The sequence below is a fragment of the Callorhinus ursinus genome, unplaced genomic scaffold, assembly GCF_003265705.2.
Source record: "Callorhinus ursinus isolate GAN/ISIS: 27379988/994484 unplaced genomic scaffold, GSC_fseal_2.0 scaffold1, whole genome shotgun sequence".
Taxonomy (NCBI): domain Eukaryota; kingdom Metazoa; phylum Chordata; class Mammalia; order Carnivora; family Otariidae; genus Callorhinus; species Callorhinus ursinus.
Genome location: NW_027397063.1, coordinates 100666772 through 100689010, shown reverse-complemented (window position 1 = coordinate 100689010; position 22239 = coordinate 100666772).

Sequence of the window (22239 nt, the reverse complement as noted above, 5' to 3'; positions counted from 1 at the left end):
AGAGTGGCAGGTGGTGGAGAGAGTGCACACATGCAAGCCAAAGTGCCTCTATCCATTCAAATCCTACCAGCCCACACACCAGACAAGTACATGGAGAAGACTTTGATCCAAATACCCAGTCATTCCAGTCACTCCCAGCTGCTTGATTGAGTCTTCTCAGCTGAGGCCTCAGACATCATAGAGCAAAGATAAACCATCTTTGCTGACATTTGTGTGAAAATCTATAAGGAAAATAAAATCATGGTTATTTATGTGTTCTGGGGCAGTTTGTTACACAGCCATAGATAATGGTCTAAGACAGACTATAATGCACGATGCTGATGTGGTGTCATCTCTCACAGTTACTGCTTTCTTTTGTTCTCAGGTGTGTGTGGCCAGGGTAGGGGTGGAGGTTGGGATGGGATTGATTTAGGAATATATGGTATATTCTCAACCAGGGATAGTATTCAATTATATGCACAGGAACAGAGTAATGGATGATTGGTTAAAGTTAGTACCTAATCATGGAAAAGTATTTCTCTTTTTCTATCCCTTGCCTACAAAAACAGTGACATGAATATAGAAAGCACTTAAATTGGCACAAAAATTGTTGGTGGTGGTGGCGGTGGTGGTGGCAGTAACGTAAGGAGGCAGAAGCATGAAATAATTTGTAGGAAGAAATTACCAGATGTGGTGTGTGAGTACAATGGAGAAGAGAAAAGGAAAAGTCAATGATGACTGAGTTTCCATCTGAAGAATCAGGAATAATGGCATGAATTCTGATGGAAATGGAGGACTGGAAAGGAAAGCAGGGGGGTACAAAACATGAAAATAGTGTGTAAAACTTGAATACCCCTCTGCAAGAAGTATTCACTTAATTTTTAAGACTCTCTTCCACTAACCTGGCATAAATTTAATTTCATGTTGTTCAGTTCTCCTGCCCTTGTCCTTGAACTTCTGACTTACATCTGTAAAGGAGATGAGTTGTTCAAAGGGCATCTGGTCTACACTGTCACCTCTTAACACTAGCAACTTGTGAGGTGGCCTGTGTTATATGTACACTGCCATTCACAAGAGCCCTTCACTTCTAGTTCGGTGAGCAGGCACACATGCATTTTTTGGGATAAGAGCATCTTGCTGCTGGGATCTGGGGCAGGCATGGGGCTTCCTGTTGAGCTCTCCCAGTCCATTTCTTTAGTTGCACTACAAAGCTATTTCTATTCAGGGGGGTTTTATGCCTTCAGAAAAATGTAAAAGGAAAAATCTCAAAACATACAAAAAAAAGGTAGTAAGGATATAAAAGTATGGATGAAAAATAAATTTTTCTTTTGAGCTTTCTAAATTGTTTGGGGCTTGAAGCAAAAATTGTAATACTGTTTGATTTGATTCTAAATGTATATAGGGAAAATATTTAAGATGATTACGTTTTAAATGGGGTAATGAGACATAAAGGGAGGTACGTTTCCTACACTTGAACTGGCAAAATGATGACAGCCGTAAATGGGGAAAGTTATGTTTATATAAGGTAATAGCTACAGCTACAACTAAAAGTAGGTATACAAAGTGATATACTAAGAAAAATGTAGGGTGCCTGGGTGGCTCAGATGGTTAAGCATCTGCGTTCAGCTCAGGTCATGATCCCAGGGTCCTGGGATCAAGTCCCGCATCGGGCTCCCTTCTAGACGGGGAGCCTGCTTCTTCCTCTTACTCTGCCTCTCTCTCTCTCTCTGACTTTCATGAATAAATAAAAAATATTTAAAAAAATAAAAATTGGGATGAAACAAATTCTAAAGAATATTCAAGTAACCCACACAAAAAAAAAAACAGAAATGAAAAAATTATATATGGTAGAATCCTAAAATATCAATAATTATATTAAATGTAAATGGGTCTAAATACACTAAGCAAAACACACAGATTGACAGACTGGATTAAAAAATGGGGATGGGTTAGCCTGGTGATGGGTATTAAAGAGGGCACATATTGAATGGAGCACTGGGTGTTATATGCAAACAATGAATCATGGAACACTACATCAAAAACTAATAATTTAATGTATGATGATCAAGAGAACATAAAAAAAAAACAAAACAACAACCTAGGTGCGCATGGGTGGCTCAGGTGGTTAAGCGGCTGCCTTCGGCTCGGGTCGTGATCCCAGAGTCCTGGGATCGAGCCCCGTGTCCGGCTCCCTGAGCAGCAGAGAGTCTGCTTCTCCCTCTCCCTCTGCCTTCCACTCTGCCTACTTGTGCTCTTTCTCTCTGTCAAATAAATAAAATCTTAAAAAAAAACTTTGTCTATAAGAAACCCACTTCAAATATAACAATATAGGCAAATGAAAGTAAAAGAATGAAGAAAGACATATAAACACAGGAGTAGCCATGTTAATAATAGATTAGAAGAAAGAGCAAAGAAAATTTACAGCAAGGGATGTTGTACAATGATAAAAGGGTAAATCCATCAAGGTATGCACCAAAAACAACACTGAAAAATAAGAGATAAATCTAAAAATATAATTGGAGACATCAACATCCTTCTTCCAACAATTAATAAAACTATTAGATGGAATATCAGCAAGGGCATAGAGGTCAACATGACTAACCAACAGGCTCCAATTGACATTCATAAACCAATAATAGCAGAATAATAGCAAAACATACTTTTTTCAAGTGTGCATATCCTAGGTCATACTAGAAACCTCAAAAAATTTAAATTGATATTGTATAGAATGTGTTTTCTGACCTCAGTGAAGTCAAACTAGAAATCAATTGAGAGAGGAAAATAGGAAAATACCTAAGCACTTGGAAATGAATGACATTAAGTAATCTATGAGTCATAGAGGAAATCTCAAGGGAAATTAAAAAGAAATAGATTGAACTAAATTAAAAATGCAACACATCAAAATTTGTGGGGAACACAACTAAAAAGCATCTATTAAAAAATTACAGCTGGGCGCCTGGGTGGCTCAGTTGGTTAGGTGACTGCCTTCGGCTCAGGTCATGATCCTGGAGTCCCTGGATCGAGTCCCACATCGGGCTTCCTGCTCAGCAGGGAGTCTGCTTCTCCCTCTGACCCTCTTCCCTCTCGTGCTTGCTATCTCTCATTCTCTCTCTCTCTCTCAAATAAATAAAATCTTTAAAAAAAAAAAATTACAGCTAACATTGTACTTAATGCTGAAAGACCAAATGTTTTCTCCCCTAAGATGGGGAACAAGGCAAACTCAGCGTGAAAGCAGTGCTGAGAGGGGAATTTATAACATTAAATTCTTAATTAGAAAATTGAAAAAAAAATAAAATTCTGAGCTCCCATCTCAGGAATCTCGAAGAAGAGCCAAAAAGAAAATAAAACCCAAAGCAATCAGAAGGAAGGAAATGATAAAGAACAGAAATTAATGAGATATAAGACACAAAATCAATGAAATAAGAGGTCTTTGAAAAGATCAATATAAGTGGCAAATCGCTAGCAAAACTGACCAGAAAAATACCAATTATCAATATGATGAATGAAATGAGATATAACTAAAGACAGTGCAGACATTAAAAAAATATGGGAATACCACAGCTTGACACACAATTTGACATCTTTGATAAACTTCCCCTAAAAATACAAATTTATCACAAAGTATCCCATACAAAATGGATCATTTAAATGGCCCTGTAACAATGAAAGTGAGTTTGTAACTTAAACACCCGCAAAAAAGAAATCTCTAGGCCTAATAGGTTTCACTGGAAAATTCAACTAAATATTTAAGGAAAAATTCACACAAATTCTACACTGTTTCTCCCAGAAAACAGAAGAGGAAATATTTAACAGTTTATTATATGAGTGTTACCATGATACCAAAACTAGACAGAGTACAAAAATAAACTATAGACCAATAACCTTGATGAATATAGTCACAAAAATCCTTAACAAAATGTTAGCAAATAGAATACAAGAATAAAAAAGTATAAAAATATAATTATCATGACCAACTGTGACCTGGGATGCAAGTCAGATTTAATATTTAAAAATATTAAATAATGATTATTACATAAAATTGAAGAAAAATCACACAATCACATCATTGGTGAAGAAAAAGCATTTGAAAAATACAACATATATTCCTGATAGAAATTAGAGAAATAGAAACAGAGGGGAATTTACTCAACTTGATAAAGAACATCTATTAAAAAACAAAAGACAAGCAAACAAAAACTGCAGCTAACATTATACTTAGTGGTGAAAGACTGAATGCTTTTCCCCCAAGAGTGGGAATTAGGCAAAGATTTCTGCTCTTAGCACTCATATTCAACATAGAACTAGAAGTACAGTTTGGAAGGGAAGTAATAAAACTGTCTCCTTATTCGTAGGCATTATGACTGCCCACACAAAAAAGCTCAAGGAATCTCCAAAATAAAAGTTCTGGAACTATTAAGTGAGTTCAGCAAGGTCACATAATGGAAGATAAACACTGATACAAGTATCAATTATATTGTTATATACTAACAATGAACAAGTGGATGCTGAAATTAAAAGTGCAATACCATTTACAATTGCTCAAAAAATTAAATGAAGTAAAATCTATCAAAAACATCTATAGGACTTTTATGCCTAAAACTACACAATGTTGACGAAAGAAATCAAAGAGCTAAATACATGCTGTATTAGTCCATTTTTATAATTCTTTTTATAATTCTTGAGAAACAGAGAATAGATTAGCAGTTGCCAAAGATTAAGGAAGAAATAGGAGAGGGTGGGAAGTAGATGTAGCTATACAATGGTAACAAGAGATTTTGTGGTGATGGAAATGTTATGCATTACGACTGTGTTAATGTCAATATCCTGGCTGGGAAACTCTACTATAGTTTTTCACAATTTACCATTAGGAGAAACTGGGTAAAAGATATATGGAATCTCTTTGTATAATTTCTCAACAACTGCATATGAATCTATATCTCAAAATAAAAAAGTTAAATTAAAAATAGAATGAGACTAGGCATACCTAGAAATAACTTAAATATCCATCAACATATGAATGACAAAACAAATTGTGATAGATCGTTACAATGGAATACTATTTAGCAGCAAAAAAGAACAATCTACTAATACATACAACATGGATAAATCTCAAAAATGCTACACTGAGAAAAAGAAGCCAGATTATAAGAGTACATTCTAGATTATGTATATGAAATTCTGGAACAGGCATAACTAACCTAGAGTAACAAAGAACAGATTGGTAATTGCCCAGGGCCAGAACTGTGTACAGATGAGGAAATGACTGCAAAGTTGCAGAAGGGGGATTCTTAGGGGGATGTGTTTGATGCCAGGATTGCAGTGTGTGTTGCAGGTATTGACGTTTGTCAGTACTTATCAAACTGTACACTGAAAAAGGAATACATTTTTGGCGGCACCTGGGTGGCTCAGTGGGTTAAGAGGCTGACTCTTCATTTAGATTCAGGTCATGATCTCAGGGTCATGAGATCAAGCCCTATGTGGGGCTCTGTAATGAGTCTGCTTGTCCCTCTCCCATGCCCTCTGCCCTTCCCCCTGCTTACGTGCTTGCGCTCTCTAAAATAAATAAGTAAATAAAATCTATTTAAAAAGTACATTTTGGGGGTGCCTGGGTGGCTCAGTCAGTTAAGTGTCTGCTTTCAGCTCAGGTCATGATCTCAGGGTCCTGGGATCGAGCCCCCACATCAGGCTACCTGCTGAGCAGGGAAGTTTGCCTCTCCCTCTCCATATGCCTCTCCCCCCACTCATGCTCTCTCTCGCTCTCTCTCAATTAAATAAAATCTTTTTTTAAAAAAGTATACTTTGTTGTATGCATATTATTCACTAAAGTTCTATTTAAAGAAAAAGAATCAATAAATTTGAGAAATTAGAGTTGATACTATAATTTTTGTTGTTGTTATTGAAGTTAGAAGCTGTAGCAAAAGAGAAATACTCTCAGGAATGTCATTCTAAGACAGGACTCTGCTCATCAAATGCCTGGTAGGTATGAAAAAGACTAGACTTTGCATACATTTCTCTTTCCCATCTTTCCCTAATCTCCCTTGGCCAGGCTGAGAGGAAGAGAAGTGAGTTACCATGTAGCTCAGACAGAGGAATTCAGTCACCAGATGGGCCATACAAGATGGAAATTCATCTTACGAATGAGGTGAAGAAGAGGAAAATCACAGCATAAGGCCAAGGCTGTGTTATGAATGCTTAACAAATTGGGGGCCAATATTCTGTAGTGTTTCAGAGTGAGACTCAATTGGAATCAAATCCCAGCACAATTATTAAGCATGAGAAATTAGGCAAGATACTTAATGTTTCTGAGCCTCAATTTTCTCAAAAAAATTCCAAAAAATAGGGTTGGTAATTCCAATCTCCTTGTGTTACTGTGGGGTATAAACGAGGTCATTTGTGTGAAACTCTGTACAACTGCCTGGCATGTAAGTAACTGCTCAATGAATGAAGAATGCTGGAGTATAGAGCTGAGGATCTGGGAAAGAAGTGGGACAGAGGCTGAGGAGCTCAACAGAATCAGCTGCAGGGAGTGGGGCTGGAACTTGAGAGGCTTGGAGTCCAAGTTAAAGGACTCAGCTGAGGAAGCCAAGACAGACTAACCGGGGAAGCAAAGAGGAAAGGAGAACATATGATGTCTAAGAAACCCAGAAAGAAGTAGTGATGAGCATGAGGAAAAAGAATGAGCATAGATGGAGGCCAGAGTGATAGGCTTAGCAGTAAGGAGGTGATTAGAGTGGAGGGGAAGAAAGCCAGAGGGCAGAGGGTCAAGAAGGAAATGTGAAGGAATATTGTGTTCTCAGGAACAAATCAAGAGAACCAGTTGCTCTGAAAGATCAAGTAGCAAAATGTAGTGATTCTGAAGTGTGAGGTCCTTGAGTATGTGTCTCTGTTTATATTGTTGTTGTTTAAGTCTCAACTCTGAAAGAACAAGCAGACCCTGGTTGCCAGGATGTATTACTCCTGCTGCTTCCAAATCCAATTCTGGCAAGCACAGTCATTCCCCATGGTATTCCTGTTAGCATTCATACAGTGCTCATTAGGACTTGAAATCTTTTCAGCCTTGTCAAATTCCATTATATGGCACAACAAATCTTAACTTGTAGATTCTAGTGTTTCTTTTCACATCAATTCAGTTTTAAAATCAACTACCGAGAAAAAGAAAAACAAATACCGTATGATTTCACGTAAATGCGAAGTCTAAAAAACAACAAATGAACAAACGAAACAGAAACAGACTCATAAATACAGAGGACAAACTGGTGGTTGCAGAGGGTAGGAGGCAGGCGAAATAGGTGAAGGGGATTAAAAGTAAAACTGTCACTTAGAAAATGAGTCATGGAAATGTTAAGTACAGCATAGGAAATATAGTCAATAATATTCTAATAACTAGTATGGTGACAAATGGTAACCACACCTATCCTGGTGATCATTTCATAAAGTATATAAATGTTGAATAATTGTGTTGTACACCTGAAACTAATATAGTATTGTAGGTCCATACTTCAATCAAAGAGCAAAGCAAACCATACCACAATTTTAAAATCCAAAAAATTAAAATCAACTGCCAAAAGTAATAGTATTTTTTGTGCTCTTATATTGAGTTTTTTCATAATAAGAAAATTATCACTTTATTAGGTGTTTTGCAATTAAAGAAGTATACCCTCCTTGTACATTTAAAAAAAAAAAAACCCAGATAATTGAAATAATAATACTGGGTTTTTCAATTCATTTGCATGTAAATTTATAAATTGTTTCAATTAGTCCATTGTTTTCTATATATTTACTTCACATCAAAAACATCCAAACTGGGGCTCCTGGGTGGGTTGTCTGCCTTCCGCTCAGGTCATGATCTCAGTGTCCTGGGATGGAGCCCCATGTGTGCTTCTCCCTCTCCCTCTGTCCCTACCCCCTGCTCATGCTCTCTTTCTCAAATAAACTTAAAAAACAAAACAAAACATCCAAACATTCCTTTCAATCTACCAGCAGAACAAGTAAATAATAGTATTTAATACTACAAATATCTAGACATTCAAAATTACTTTCTTTGATGAAAACAAATATTTGGGTGCAAAACTGGAGTTGATCATAATTATATATGCAAGTAATAGTTCTATGAAACAGCCAATTATACCACTTGAGCAATGTGAATTTCCCACAATGCATTTAGTTCCATATTGCTACAACTGTGTCTTCCAATATTACTTAAAATATAGTCTGCCTTTGTCATGAGAAGTACCCTCAAGTAATTTTTGCTTTTAACTTTTTTTCTTAAACAATTTTTAAAATACTACATTACCACCCAACAGCAGCAGACTATTTTCTTCAGTACAACTTGTAATATGAAACTAAAACAACTTTATAGTTTCCAAATCTATAGCAAATACAAAGAGCTTACATTATATTTTAGTTTTGTTGACAATTATATTTTATGTCATTTAAAAAAATCTGTCAAATTCTCTGAACATTAACGTATCTCAGGGATCTCCTTGACCTTTTGGGGAAGTACAATGTACTTTCTTAAAAATTAATAATTATACTTGACATCTATTTGCTTAAAGGCCTGTATAATTTTACCAGTGATATCTATAATTTTCCCTGATTTTCAACATGATTCTTCCTTGAAAAATATTGCAAAAAGATGAGGAAATTAAACTATATTTTAAAGAAAAAATTATGTGTACACCTGAAACTAATATATGTCAACTATACTTCAATTACACATGTTTTTATTTTAAAAAATTTTTTTAAGAAAGAAAAATTGTTTTAAAAATAAGGAATATCCCAAATTCAACAAAGTATATTGAGTGCATGCTGAGACATGAGGAGATCAGAACTTGAGTGGGCACCATTATGAATGGCTAGAAAAATATTTAGGAGGCATGATCAGTAGGATTCATTGAATATGGAGGGGTTGAGGAAGAGGGAACAGTGTAGACCTCATATAACTTCCAAATTTCTAGCTTGAGCAATGGATGGGGTGAATGGAGGGGTCATCCCAGGCATGGGAAAAGGGATAGGGAAATTGATCTTTTGATTAATTGGGTCTAAAAGTAGAGTTATAATAAATATAATTTTGTATTTTCTAGCCCACTCATTTGCTTTTATTTAAAGGTATCTTTTTATGAATAGAGCAAGATTTAAATATTCTGAAGAAATACTGGTTAGAGGGCAATTGAAATTGTCATAGGATTGCTAAATATAATTGCTGGAGTCATCTGGTTCAGAATTGGGCCAAGTATCCAATTTTGTCAAGCAAAAGAATCATCTTTTATGATTTAAACAGATAGATTTTGAGTGCTTACTGTGTATCAGGCATAATTGGAGGAGGTGGGGGCATAGTAGGATCAGAACAGACACAATCTCCACTGTCATTGTGCTTATAATTGACTGCAAAAATGTAAAGGATGAGTAGAAGGCAATGAAGATAAACTCATCTCAAATCATTACAAGTGTTAGGAAGAAAACAAAACATGGTAAGGAACATAGTAAGGAAAGAGTGACTCGAGTGGGGAAGGAGAATACGAATTTATGCCTCTGAAGGGCTGGGATTTGACCTGAGCCTTGCACGGTGAAGCCAGCTGTGGAGAAATAGGGAAAGACCTTTTAGGGAGTGGACTCCAGACTCCCTATACAGGGGCAGCAATCTGGTTGGAAGAAATCTGAGGGGACTTTTTTAGACATTTGCATAGAAAACACTCTATTTGCTTACAAAGCATATTAATTTGAGATAGAAGGAGTGGATACCAAAAAAAAAAAAAAAAGCCCACAAAACAGGTGACTGACCGCACCCTCTTTATGCCCATCAAACCACACTTTGGACTGCTAACAGTCCAAACAGAGAGAATAGCACAACTGAAGGCATGAAGGCAGAAACTAGCTTAGCTCTCTCAGGGGCTAGAACCTATAAAGAAACAGAGGAATGGGTAATAAGAGATGAGCTCAGGGAGAAGGGCTGGGGGAGCATGTCATGCTTGGCCTGGAAGACAACAAAGAGGATTAGAGGGTCTAAGCAGGGAGATGATGGGGGTGTGATTTCTGTTTTATAATATTAAATTCTCAACTCATCATCTGGTACAATTACTATTAGTAGTAGTTACTGATAGAAAAACAGTACATTTAGAAAGAAAAGTGCACAATTTTGTTGTTATACTTCGAATCTTTTTATGTAAAATACTCATTGTCTCAAAATGGACTCAAAATGGCATTTGCTGATGCTGAATGTTGTACTCTAACTCATGTTCTGGAGAGATGTTCTGTTTGTCACCCGTGTAATAATACTCAAGATTTGTTGAACTTCTGATTAAAGATAACTGGTATAGTTAAGGTAAGTTGGAAAAACAGACAAATTTTATGGTGGGTGAAGCTGTGTATTTGCCTTAAGACACTAGTAATTTTCTTTCATTAACGGTACCAAATATCTGATGATGTTGAAGCATTTTCTTTGGGGCAGGGTAGGAATATTAGATTTTACAATTGTTTCTCGACTTTTTTCCAAATATGGGGAAATCTCTCATCTGCCCTATCAATTTCTACTCATATGTGCAAATAGAGGGATGAATTTCCTAGAATGCCGTGATTGGTTTTCTTACATAAAATTGGAAAAATGTATGAGATTATTATTTTTAAGTTACATAATCTATAACAAGTGAAAATATGGTAATTAAAAGCAAGAGCTTTTTTTTTCTTTCATTCTTTCTTGAAAAACCCAAGCTCAAGGACTTTTAGGGTGGAAAAAATGTTTAATACCAGGTACCTGAGTTAACTGATTGATTAGACTATTGATTCATTGATTCATTCTATAATTACATACTACTGTTTTTTTGGATGATATGCAGGAAAAAAGAATAATTATTAAATGTATTATCTGTATAATCAAATTGTTTACAGCCTAGTTGATGAAACAAAGCAAGAACAAAAAATGTTTACAAGCAGGAGAATTGATATGAGGCAGCAGTAGAAGAGATATCACAAGGCAGTATAGGTTTTGAATGCCAGAGAACACTACAGATCATTCAGGATGGTGGGAGCCTTAGAAAGTTGAGTTCACTTGGTTGGCCTCCCTCTTGTCTGGACATTTTCTCAAAGTGTGCAGACAGGTTTCTTCAACAGTATACACCCAACTGAGGTCAGATCAGGGTTGAAGTTTACATTTGAACAGCAGAAAATGTACAGGTCTTAAATTGGTTGCACCATGGCAGTTCTATAGCCTTAAAAGGGAAAGTTTTTACCCCATAATCAAAAAAGATTTTTCATTTATTCCATGCTCTATTATTTTCTTTAGTGAGCAGACACTCTAAATTGCATACTTGTAAGGCTTCTGAAAGAAGCCTTTCAGAAATCCATCATAGTCTTCTTTCCTTCAAATGACTAGATCCTCCCTCAGTGTTCTTTCCTGCCAACTCAGGAGGTACCCATAGACAAGTGCTAAGATGATTTATTTAAAAGAAATTCTAAAGCAATGTATGACCAGTATCCTCAAATAGAGGTATGAATTGTCTAAGAGTAGCTTGATGTGTTTTTTAAGTTGCAGGATTTTAAAGCTACACAATTTATTGTAAAATTATAATTTGGGCTCTTTTTTCTTTTCCTATCCTCCTCCAACAACTTAGTCCTAAAGCTATTAGGTAGAGAAGAGTAAGGTAGTTATCTGTGCCGGTGGCCCAGATGAGTGTCCCAGAGCCCCAGCAGGCTGAGACATTTGCTCGGTAGGAAGGCAGCAGAGAGTGCGGTGGAAAACCCTAAGGAGGGTGAGGAGGGTGCACATAGGAGTGGTTCTCCCTGCATGGCCCACTCGGGATCAGTATAGATATCGAAATAAACAACAATGGTAGGGACCAACTACAACCCACTGAATAATACAGGAAACCATGAGTCCATTCAGGTACAAATAAATGAATAAACTGAAAGTCTGGTGAGGAATGGGGTAGTAAGACAGTTTCAAAGTACCAGCTCACAACACACTTACTGATGACTACAAGGAGAATGCACTTTATGTGAAGTTTTGTAGAATCAAGCTTACAGCTCACAACACACTTACTGATGACTACAAGGAGAATGCACTTTATGTGAAGTTTTGTAGAACCAAGCTTAACATAGGGATCAAGGTGAGCTTCTTGAATAGTGGAACTAATCAAAATTGTGTGCCATCTGATAGGATACAACAAGAACACATTACTTCCGTGATATTCCTGCCAAAGATGCACAATCTAAATCTAATCATGAGGAATCATCAGACAAACCCAAATTAAGAGCATTCTACAAAATAGCTGGCCTTTAAATTTCAAGCGTCAAGATCTGGATAGTCAAAGAAAGACTGAGAAGATTGTTTCAGGGGAAAGAGACTAAAAAGACCTGACAACTTTATGTATCTTGTGATTCTAAGCTGGAGCCTTTTTTTACAAAATCATTATTGGGACAATTGGTAAAGTCTAAATGGGGTCTGACAATTAAGTGTTAATAATATATTTGTGGTAATTCCTTGAATCCAATGGCTGCATTTTAGTTGTGTAGGAAAACGTCCTTGTTTGTAAGAAATACACATCACAGTGTTCTGGGGTGATGGGAATGGTTGTCCTAAATGGTTCAGGAAAATAAAGTTTCTTGTATTTTTCCTTTCAACTGTAAGTTTGAGATTATCTTAAGAATGTAATTTAAATTTGCTTTTACAATCAATAATAATCTTTTAGTTTTAATCATATACACTGTTGCTGTAAATATATTATTAAATTAGATAATCCATCCGGCATTGTAAAGCATTTTATCAGATCACCTGAAAAATAACAATACAGACTGTCACTGGGTTTTATTATTCATATGGGCATGTAACATATTCTTTTTGCATTTAAAGAAAGGAGGGAAATGTCTTAGTGATTAAGTCTATTGTAATAGAAAATAGGATGATTTATTTTTAGTATTGTAAGTCCAAAGCATGTGATTTTTCCCCCCAGATAAGAGAACAATAGATGCAGTCTTATGATTCAAAAGAAGTCATTTTTACTCATTAAAGAAATCAGAGCCAGATAAGACATATCTTTTGCAACCTTGGTTAATTTACCTGACTAATCCAACTTTATAAATTAATTTTATAATTTCTTCTATAACTTTAAACTTTCTATGGTGAGCGCTGTGAATTGTGTAAGACTGATGAATCACAGACCTGTACCCCCAAAACAAATAATACATTATATGTCAACAAAAAAAAACTACATAGAAATTTAACTAAATTGGACCTGTGATAAAAGTATCTACCAAAAGAGTTTGAAACAGAAATTTTAACCCCAAATCAGAGGTAATAAGAACAGCATTAAGTGGTCATAAGTGAAAGGATATTTCCCTGTAAACAGATACATATGTAAATGTGCATATACAGGCATATATGTAGATATCTACATATTTTAATATAATGCTCACAACACTATGTATTAGGTATTATTATTAGACTTATATAATAAATAAGTAAACTGAAGTCTAAGAGGTTACATAGTCATACAAGTTGTTAAGTGAAAGGCGTAAGTTGTCTTGGGAAAGTGCATCCCAACTATCCATGCTTATAAATCTCTTTATTAACTAGCCTTCTGAGATAGGTATGGCTGTCCCTGAATTGCCCAGGACCCAAAGCAATTATGCTTCTAAAAGAACCGTACCCTGCTACTCCCAAATATTAGTGTTTCTAAGAAATCTAGTTAAAAGCTATAGCTAAAGAAACTCCAAAGTAGAAAGAAGTAATGCAAAGTCAACACCAAACCTCTTATAGGTGGAGATACGAAAAAACTCATTTGAGGGGTGGTAGGAATAGTGGGTTGATTGTATTCATCTGAACCTTAGGTCTTTTTGACACAAATGCACTTAATATATCATTTCCCCCAATTAACAGCCTACCTGATTCACTGCCCTAACCCCCAACTGAAGTCCTACAGGAAGGGACCCAAGCTAATCCTCATCTCCTCCCACCCACCCTAATTACCATAGTCATCTGCATTTATATTGACTGGGGGGAAAGGCAACAACTAAGAGAAACATTGACTATCTTTGCAATTTCAAGTCCAATCTGATTTAGAAACTACATATCAGTTTAACTTGAAGTAGGCTAAGAACGAAATAGAATTTTATGTTATGGCCTATATCTAGAAATTCAAGTATCAGTAATTGATGGCTTATATTTTAAAATGAACTTTCTTGGGTTATTATTCCTACCTTAAGTGTAAATTTGCTGTGATAAGTGTTTTTGATAAAGTTCAGAATTTTATTTTACTAATCTAATCAGGGGAAAAAGTACTTTATAGACTGAATGTATACCCCACAAAATTCACCCATATGTTGAAGCTGAATACCCAATAGAACTATCTTTGGAGCCAAGGCTTTTAGGAAGAAATTAAGATTAAATGAATTCATAAGGATGGGGTCCTAATTCAATAGAATTGCAGACCTGATAAGAAGAGGAAGAGATCCCTCTCTCTCTCTTTCACAGGCACATGCCAAGGAAAGGCCATGTTAACACACAGTGAGAAGGTGGCCATCTGCAAACCAGGAAAAGAGTTTTCTTCAGAATCCAACCATGCCCGCTGATTTCAGACTTCCAGCCTCCACAACCATGAGAAAATAAATTTCTGTTAAGACACTTAGTCTGCAGCATTTTATACAGCACCCCAAGTTAAGTAAGACATTTCCCAAACTGACTTCAACTTAGATAAATTCTATGCGATTGTATTTAATTCCTAGTTTCACTCTCAAAAGCTACTGAGATCATTACTTCTCTTACAGAATCTCCATATTCTTTATTGTTTCATAAGAAGAAACTTAACTACATTTACTTCCCTTTGAAAGAATTGACACAAATTACTATTAGAAACATATCTGATGCAAAATACCTTCATAGTGCCATAGTTAAGGAGCTATGCAGTATTTCAGAAGGATGGTTTTAAAGTTTAGAAAACAGGAGCTACATCTGATCTAGTAAGTGAATTAGTAAGATGTTAATACGGTTAGAGAGGGGATATGACTGGTCCAGTAACAACTAAAGAGAGGGCTGGTGAAGTTCCCTTCCAACACAACATCTTGGATTCCGATTCACAGACGTGCAGTTTGGGAAGTGGGTCATTTCTTCAGACTAAGTTAGTATGCCAACTGAGTAATTATTACTCAAGTATAATAAAAATGACCAAAAAAAAAAAAAATCCTCATTAGAGTCTAAGATTAAGCAACTGACAAGGTCTATGTGCTAACAGTATAGACAATGTGGGGATGGTTGTTAGGGTGAAATGCTCTGTGCCTGATGCCCAAATTAGAATCCCAGCTTAGTTAGAATCCCACTTCTAGCTATTAACCTGAGGCAACCTTTCTGAGCTTCAGTTTCCTCACCTGCAAAATGGGATGATAGTACGTCCGGCTAAGGAGGAAATGAGTAAATCCATGTAAAGCCCTTAAAAAAGTCCCTTGCGTATAGCATTCAATAAACATTAGCTATAGAAACAGTAGGACCAACTCTGCATGTGAGTGCCTACATACAGAAAACCTGAGTGAAACAATTTTGCTTTACAAATTACATATAATTGGCTTTATAAATTTATGTAATTGCAGAAAATTATGTTCGTACTTCTATAGCTAAAGAGCTCATTCCTGTTCTTTAAGTGATTTTTGAAAATGGAGTATTAAGGTAAGATGTTGTGCTGGCTGGTTTCCATTTGCCCTTCTAAAACCATTCTCCACTCTTCCCTGCCTTATTATACCCCAGGGGATTGACCTCTACTCTCTTCACACCTGGTGTCCTGCTCTCTGCTCCCTGTGAGTTTGGCCAGTGGAGGCCCTGATAGGAGACTGGAGGTTGGTAGGAGAGAAGGATCAGAGTGCATTCTTCCCCCTTCCCCACTTCCTCCCTCATCCCCTCCCCTTTTACTCCCCTCTCCCAAGTTCCTCCCTCCCCAGACAAGATTTTAGTTGTATATGTATTCCTCTGTGTAAGAGGCAGCCCCCTCACATGTCCAACACCTGGTCTGTAAACTTTCCTTCTCCTTGCCCCTTCTGACTTAGGGGTGGTAACACCATCCCACTGTTCCTAGATCCTAAGTAAGGTGACTTCACCATCCCTTGCTCCGTGTCATTTTTATTAAACATTATTCAGTGATTGTTTTCCATCTGCTGTGGGTTCTGACTGATATGGATACTTTTAGTTTACCTATATATTTATCTAATTTGATAGTGCTCTTGGAGGTCACCTTTAATTGTCCCGTTTCTAAGTTGCATATTTTAAATCACAATATGTCTATTTAGAATCATCAAATAAATTAACTGGAAACTTTCATAAAGCTCAGATATTTTAATATTTGCTCTAATACAGGAATTCTGTGTATTACAAAGATTTTTTTAAATTATATAATGTGCTAGTATCACTTAAGAATAGGTCTGGATACTGACCAATTGACTAAAGTTCAATTCTTTTTTTTTTTTTTTTTTTAAGTAGGCTCCATGCCCGGCATGGAACCCAATACGGGGCTTGAACTCAAAACCCTGAGATCAACACCTGAGTTGAGGGGTGCCTGGGTGGGGCTCAGTTGGTTAACTGTCCAGCTTTTGATTAAGGCTCAGGTCATGATCTCAGGGTCATGATATCAAGCCCTAGGTTGGGCTCTGTGCTTGGCATGGAACCTGCTTGTCCCTCTCCCTCTGCTCCTCCCCCTACTCTCTCTCTCTTTCTCTCAAATAAATAAACAAATAAAATCTAAAAAAAAAAAAAAGACCTGACTGAGATCAAGAGTCAGATGCATAATCAACTGAACTACCCAGGCGCCCCAGACTTAAAGTCAATTCTAAAACAGAATGTCAGAAACACAAGCAAGACCTTAAAATGGGAGTATAGTACACTCTTTTGTCCTGTCATGAAGGTTAAAAAAACAAATTCGCTCACCCAATTATTGGTACTATCATGGATGGCATGTAACCCATATATCTGTAATCTCATTATAAGTAAATTATCTCAGTCAATTCTTGGGTATTCTTCATCTGAAGATGTAGCTTGTACAATATTAGTAGCTAAGTATTTTGGATTTAAGAGACAGTAAAGTGGCAGATAAATTAACTTTGTCCTATTCTGATGCCAAGAACCTGAATTACTACTATCCTAGAAAACTGAAGCAAACACACTGATTGGAGGAAATGGTATAAAACCCAAGGATAGCCTCTGTAAGAATGTGACTCATCAAACTCATCAAACTCATGGTTTGAATTCTTCTACAGGATATTTAACAAAATCTCAGAAGAGAGTCTAGAGCTATGGTATTTAACGAGTGCATACCACTTTGGCTGGGTTCTTACCCCACCCTTGCCATGCCATCCATCTACTAAAAATGGATAGAAAACAAAATCTCTCTCAAACAGTAGCTAGAAGGACAAAAGACACTTGGTTCAGCACTACTAGGAAGAATCATGAGTATACTCACATTCCAGCAGGAAAAAAGGAGAAAAGAACTGCTTAATTATGAGCAATGTGAAATGCCATGGCAAATATGCAAACATATTGAAGCAAAACAAAACAAAATGTGTAGAGAAGAGGAAGAAAGCAAGAAAGGAATGTAACTTTCAAAGGAAAGATAAAGACCTTAAGTGTAAAATTTAAAAAAAAATACCTCAAAGCACAGGAAAATTCATCACAATGATCTCACCTTAGAGAATAATAAGAACATGAATTCAAGAGCTAGAAGATAAGAGGATGAACAATAAAAGTTGAGAAAAAGAGGGAGGTTATAGATTTAGGAAAACAAGAGAAGACTACAAATATAATCACAGAAATAATTAAAGAAGGCCAAGTATAAAATAGAATTTATGAAAAATTGAAATACTGACCTAGAGGAAAGATTTGAGATAGTTATAGTAAATGTATATTGAAAGAGACAAACAAATAAAGCGATCACAGGAGGGCTAATAGATATTGAGGACAAAGAAAACCAACATAAGGATATATAGCACTCTTGAGATAAGGAATCTGAACAAAGAAATGCACATGTGTCCAAAGATATAAGGAATTTTTCCTAAAATGAATTCACTGAATCTCTCCATCCGTACACACAATGGGAACAGTGTTCACCAAAATGTAATGATGAGTACTGCCAAATGGCCAAATTTGGAGTGATTTTAAAATATTTGTCTTTCACTTTTCTAACATTTAAGGTAAAAATGTTTTATTACAAAAAGAACAGGACTGATTTGCCTAAAAATTTAGAAAAGACTGATTTGCCTAAAAAATTAGGTGATATATTGAAGCAGACATTTTCAGTGCCCACCCATTTCCCTTCAACCTTCCTATGTGCTCCAGCTGACTCCCTACTACCAGTACTCGCTTTTCTGTGCCTAAGTGTCATCTCCCTCAGCAGGGGAAGCCCACCGTGTGCCTGTTCACATTGAGTGTGACCCAGAAGTGCTGAGAAATTGACATCCACCCCCCAGCAGCCCTAAATCCAACCCCCTTGGACTTCAGGTGAGACCAATATTTTGTACCATTTCCTAGGATTTCTCTAAAAGATCAACTCCAGTTACTCACAATAGAAGCAGACTAAATAGCGTGCTCTATTCTGGCTGCTTTCCCTTTCCTCATTGTCCCACTTCCCTGTTGATGTCCTGTACTCACCTCAAATAAAAGATCTGCATTCAAATTGTTGTTTTAGGATCTTTTGGAAGAGCCCAAATTTTTATGTACATCATGTACAAATAAAATAATAAACACTAGAATCTCAAAAGTCCCCAAAATGATTCTGGATGGTAAGGTTGTTTTTTATAGTTTTTCTTCAACGAATGTTTAAAATTGTTCAATTATAAAGAAAAAAATTAGAAATAAAAAGGGAAGCAAAAGATACAGACTAAAGGAAACCATTAAAGCAGGCATTATCACTGCATATTAGAAATCAATGTCCATAACTAAGCACCATCCTAAAATATCAGCACATTCTGCCACATAAAACCATTTCCATTGTGCACAATAAATTTTACATGACAAATCTGGAAAGCAGGTACCATTGTACCTAGGTCTGTATCTGCTTTCCTAGTTTCCTATCTTCCCCTATCAACCATTTTGATTCTGTTATTCTTTTCGGCATTGTACTTTCACATTATTGTACTATCACATCTACTTCTGTGCTTATTAGTGCATTGTTTGTATCAATAAAGTCTATTTTTTAAAAGCAACCTCTATGGGCACCTGGGTGGCTCAGTCGTTAAGCAGCTGCCTTCAGCTCAGGTCATGATCCCAGGGTCCTGGGATCGAGCCCCGCATCGGGCTCCCTGCTCAGTGGGAAGCCTGCTTCTCCCTCTCCCACTCCCCCTGCTTGTGTTTCTGCTCTCACTGTCTCTGTCTCTGTCAAATAAATAAATAAAATCTTTAAAAATAAATAAATAAATAAAAGCAACCTCTATGGAACCATGAAGTAGGAGACTAGTAAAAAATCATGAATCCTATTTGTTCCAAATCAATAATTTTACAAATTATACCCAGAATCACAATGGGATTCATTCAAGTTCAGCTGTTTAAAGGCAACTAGGGGGGCGCCTGGATGGTACAGTTGGTTAAGCATCTGACTCTTGGTTTCAGTTCAGGTCCTGATCTCAGGGTCGTGAGTTTGAGCCTTGCCACCAGCTCCACACTCAGCATGGAGTCTGCTTAAGACTCTCTCTCTCTCCCTCTGCCCCTCCCCCCGTGTTCATTCACGCTCTCAATTAATTAATTAATGCAATTAGGACCAGAACAAAACCAGGTCACCTGACTTCTAGTCCAATTATTTCTAAAACACTTCTTCATTCAAAATGTCCTTCTAAACCTATTTCCTTAACCAGATATGGGTAAACAGTGATGTAAGGTTGAGAGCGAACAGGCAGGAAGCAAGTAAAAGGTGATCGGAGGCAAAAGCAGTAGATAGACCTTAAAAAGGTAAAGATTGCAATGTCCTACTCCAGATTTGACATGATTCACTGATTGCTGCTAGACGGAAATGGGTATGTCTGGGATGGACAGAAGGGGAAGGATGATGCAATGAGTAGCAAGTCTGAGCAGGGCTAAACCAAGCACATCTATCCACGTCTGACCAGTTTCTCTTCTAGGGTAAGGTTTAGTTGCAGTTCTTGCCACAACTCCCCTTCCTCTTTTGTCCCAGAAGTTCAAGGCTCTGCAGTTTAAAAAAAAAAACAACCCTTTAAGCTTTCAGATATTTTGAAGTAAGTTTCGGAGGACAAATACTTCTTCCATAATCCTAATGTCATTCTGAAGTTGGAGTCTTCATAGGTAATCACTGGCAAATTTAGAATGGGAAAACAAAATCACAGCTCTCAGTGTTTCTGAAAGACAGAGAAAGGCTAAAATTAAATTATCTCCCATTAACGAATTTTTCTGTATTTTGGATGCTGGACTTTTATCTATTTTTTCATGGGTTATGCTCATAAATTGTATCATGTATTATGTACATGACACAGTGCTAGTCAACATGGGCAGTTTAGAGATTATAAAACACTAAGAGATAGGAGTTTATACTGTATTTGGTGAAGAATATAGTTAGCATAACAAAAATCAAAATAAATGGTATTTGGAGGATGAGCTTTGTTAACAAACTCAAACCTTCGCTTTGTTAACAAACTCAAACCTTCGCTTTGTTAACAAACTCAAACCTTCGTGTTGGAGTAAGCTACATTGTCTAATCACACGCAATGCACTTCGTATCCTTCCTGTTTCTCCTGAGTTTTTTTTAAATACTTTGTTTTAAAGTTCCAGTCTCCACTTGACCATGTTGTTAGAGTTAAGGGAAGAAGAGGAAAATCCATCTTCAGACAAAAACATTAATGGAAGAGATTCCCTTATGAGGTCCCCATTTTGTGAGCCGTAATCCATACAAGACTTTTTCTGATAAAGTAAATGACTGCTGATCAGACCTCAGAACTTCAAGTCCGTATTCACACCTTTGAGGCAAAGTTTTTCTTCCTTTCCTCACCTTGAGAAATCTGGGTTTGCTTCTAATGAACTAACCATAGATATTTCTATTAAAATAAATGCCTAGTGTGAATACAGAGGAAGAAGGGATTACTTCTAATTGGAGAGTCAGATGAGGAAGGTTTATCAAAGGATTCAACATTTGAGCTCAGGCTTAAAGAAGAATTCCTACAATGAGAGTGTGGGAGGGACAGTCTAGGCTGAGGCAGCTTTACTTCCTGATTTGGGCCATTTCTATGCTCACTAATAAAGGATAGAGCAGCCAAATACAAAACAGAGAAGTAGCTGTATCTTTGTTTTTAGTTTGCAGTTCCAACCAAAAATCAATTAAAAACTCAGAAACATGAGAGACTTAAACAAAACAAACTTTTAGAGTTTTCTGTGAACATGAATTATCCAGCGTACATTTTCCCCATTATCACGCCTAATTTAAAGTTTGGATATTATCCACTGCTCTATTTATAGCATTCCTTTATATTCTTCATCTGACTGGCTTTATATTATCAAAGAAACTCCTAAGTCACCTTAGCTTAATCTTCATAAATTTTAAGTGTGGAAATCTTAAAAATATGAAGAAAAGCTTTTTAGTAAATAAGTAGGTAAGGGAAGGAGATGTTAATCTTAATACGTTATTTGAATGATTAGATATAGTGTTCCTTTTTGACAGAGGCAAGCTTTCTTGAAATCTTAATGTCTTAAAAGTGTATTTATCATGTAGGATTTTTACTTTATTAATATCAAAGTTTAACTTTTTGCAATCTTTTCTCCTGTATTTGTTGCCCATGTATTGGCCTCCAGTTATGTATAAGATAGACCTATGATAATATAGGGTCAGACTTTTATAGCTCTTATTATCTGATAAACACTAAGGGCTAAGGGCTTTACGTGTATTAACTAATTTGCTACAATATCCCAATTAGTTAAGTACTTTTATTATGCTCATTTTATAGTTGGAAAAACAGAGGCATAATTAACTTGACCAAGATTTTACTGTTAGTGATTAGAGGAGCAGAAATTCAAACCCAGACAGTTTTCTTTCAGATAATGCTCTCTTAACCATTGCACAAAAGAGCCTTTTATAAAATCAAGACTATCATAATGGCTGGCATATAGATATACAAATTAGCCCATTCCTAATGAATTTTATTTCATTAAATCTGATTTTACAATATACAAATTAGCCCATTCCTAATGAATTTTAATTTGTAAACATAGCTGAAATTATAAATCAAAGAAACTTAAGGTGATTTATCTGATTACCTTTGAAAGGTAATCATAAGCGTAAGCATTTCAAGATGTATATA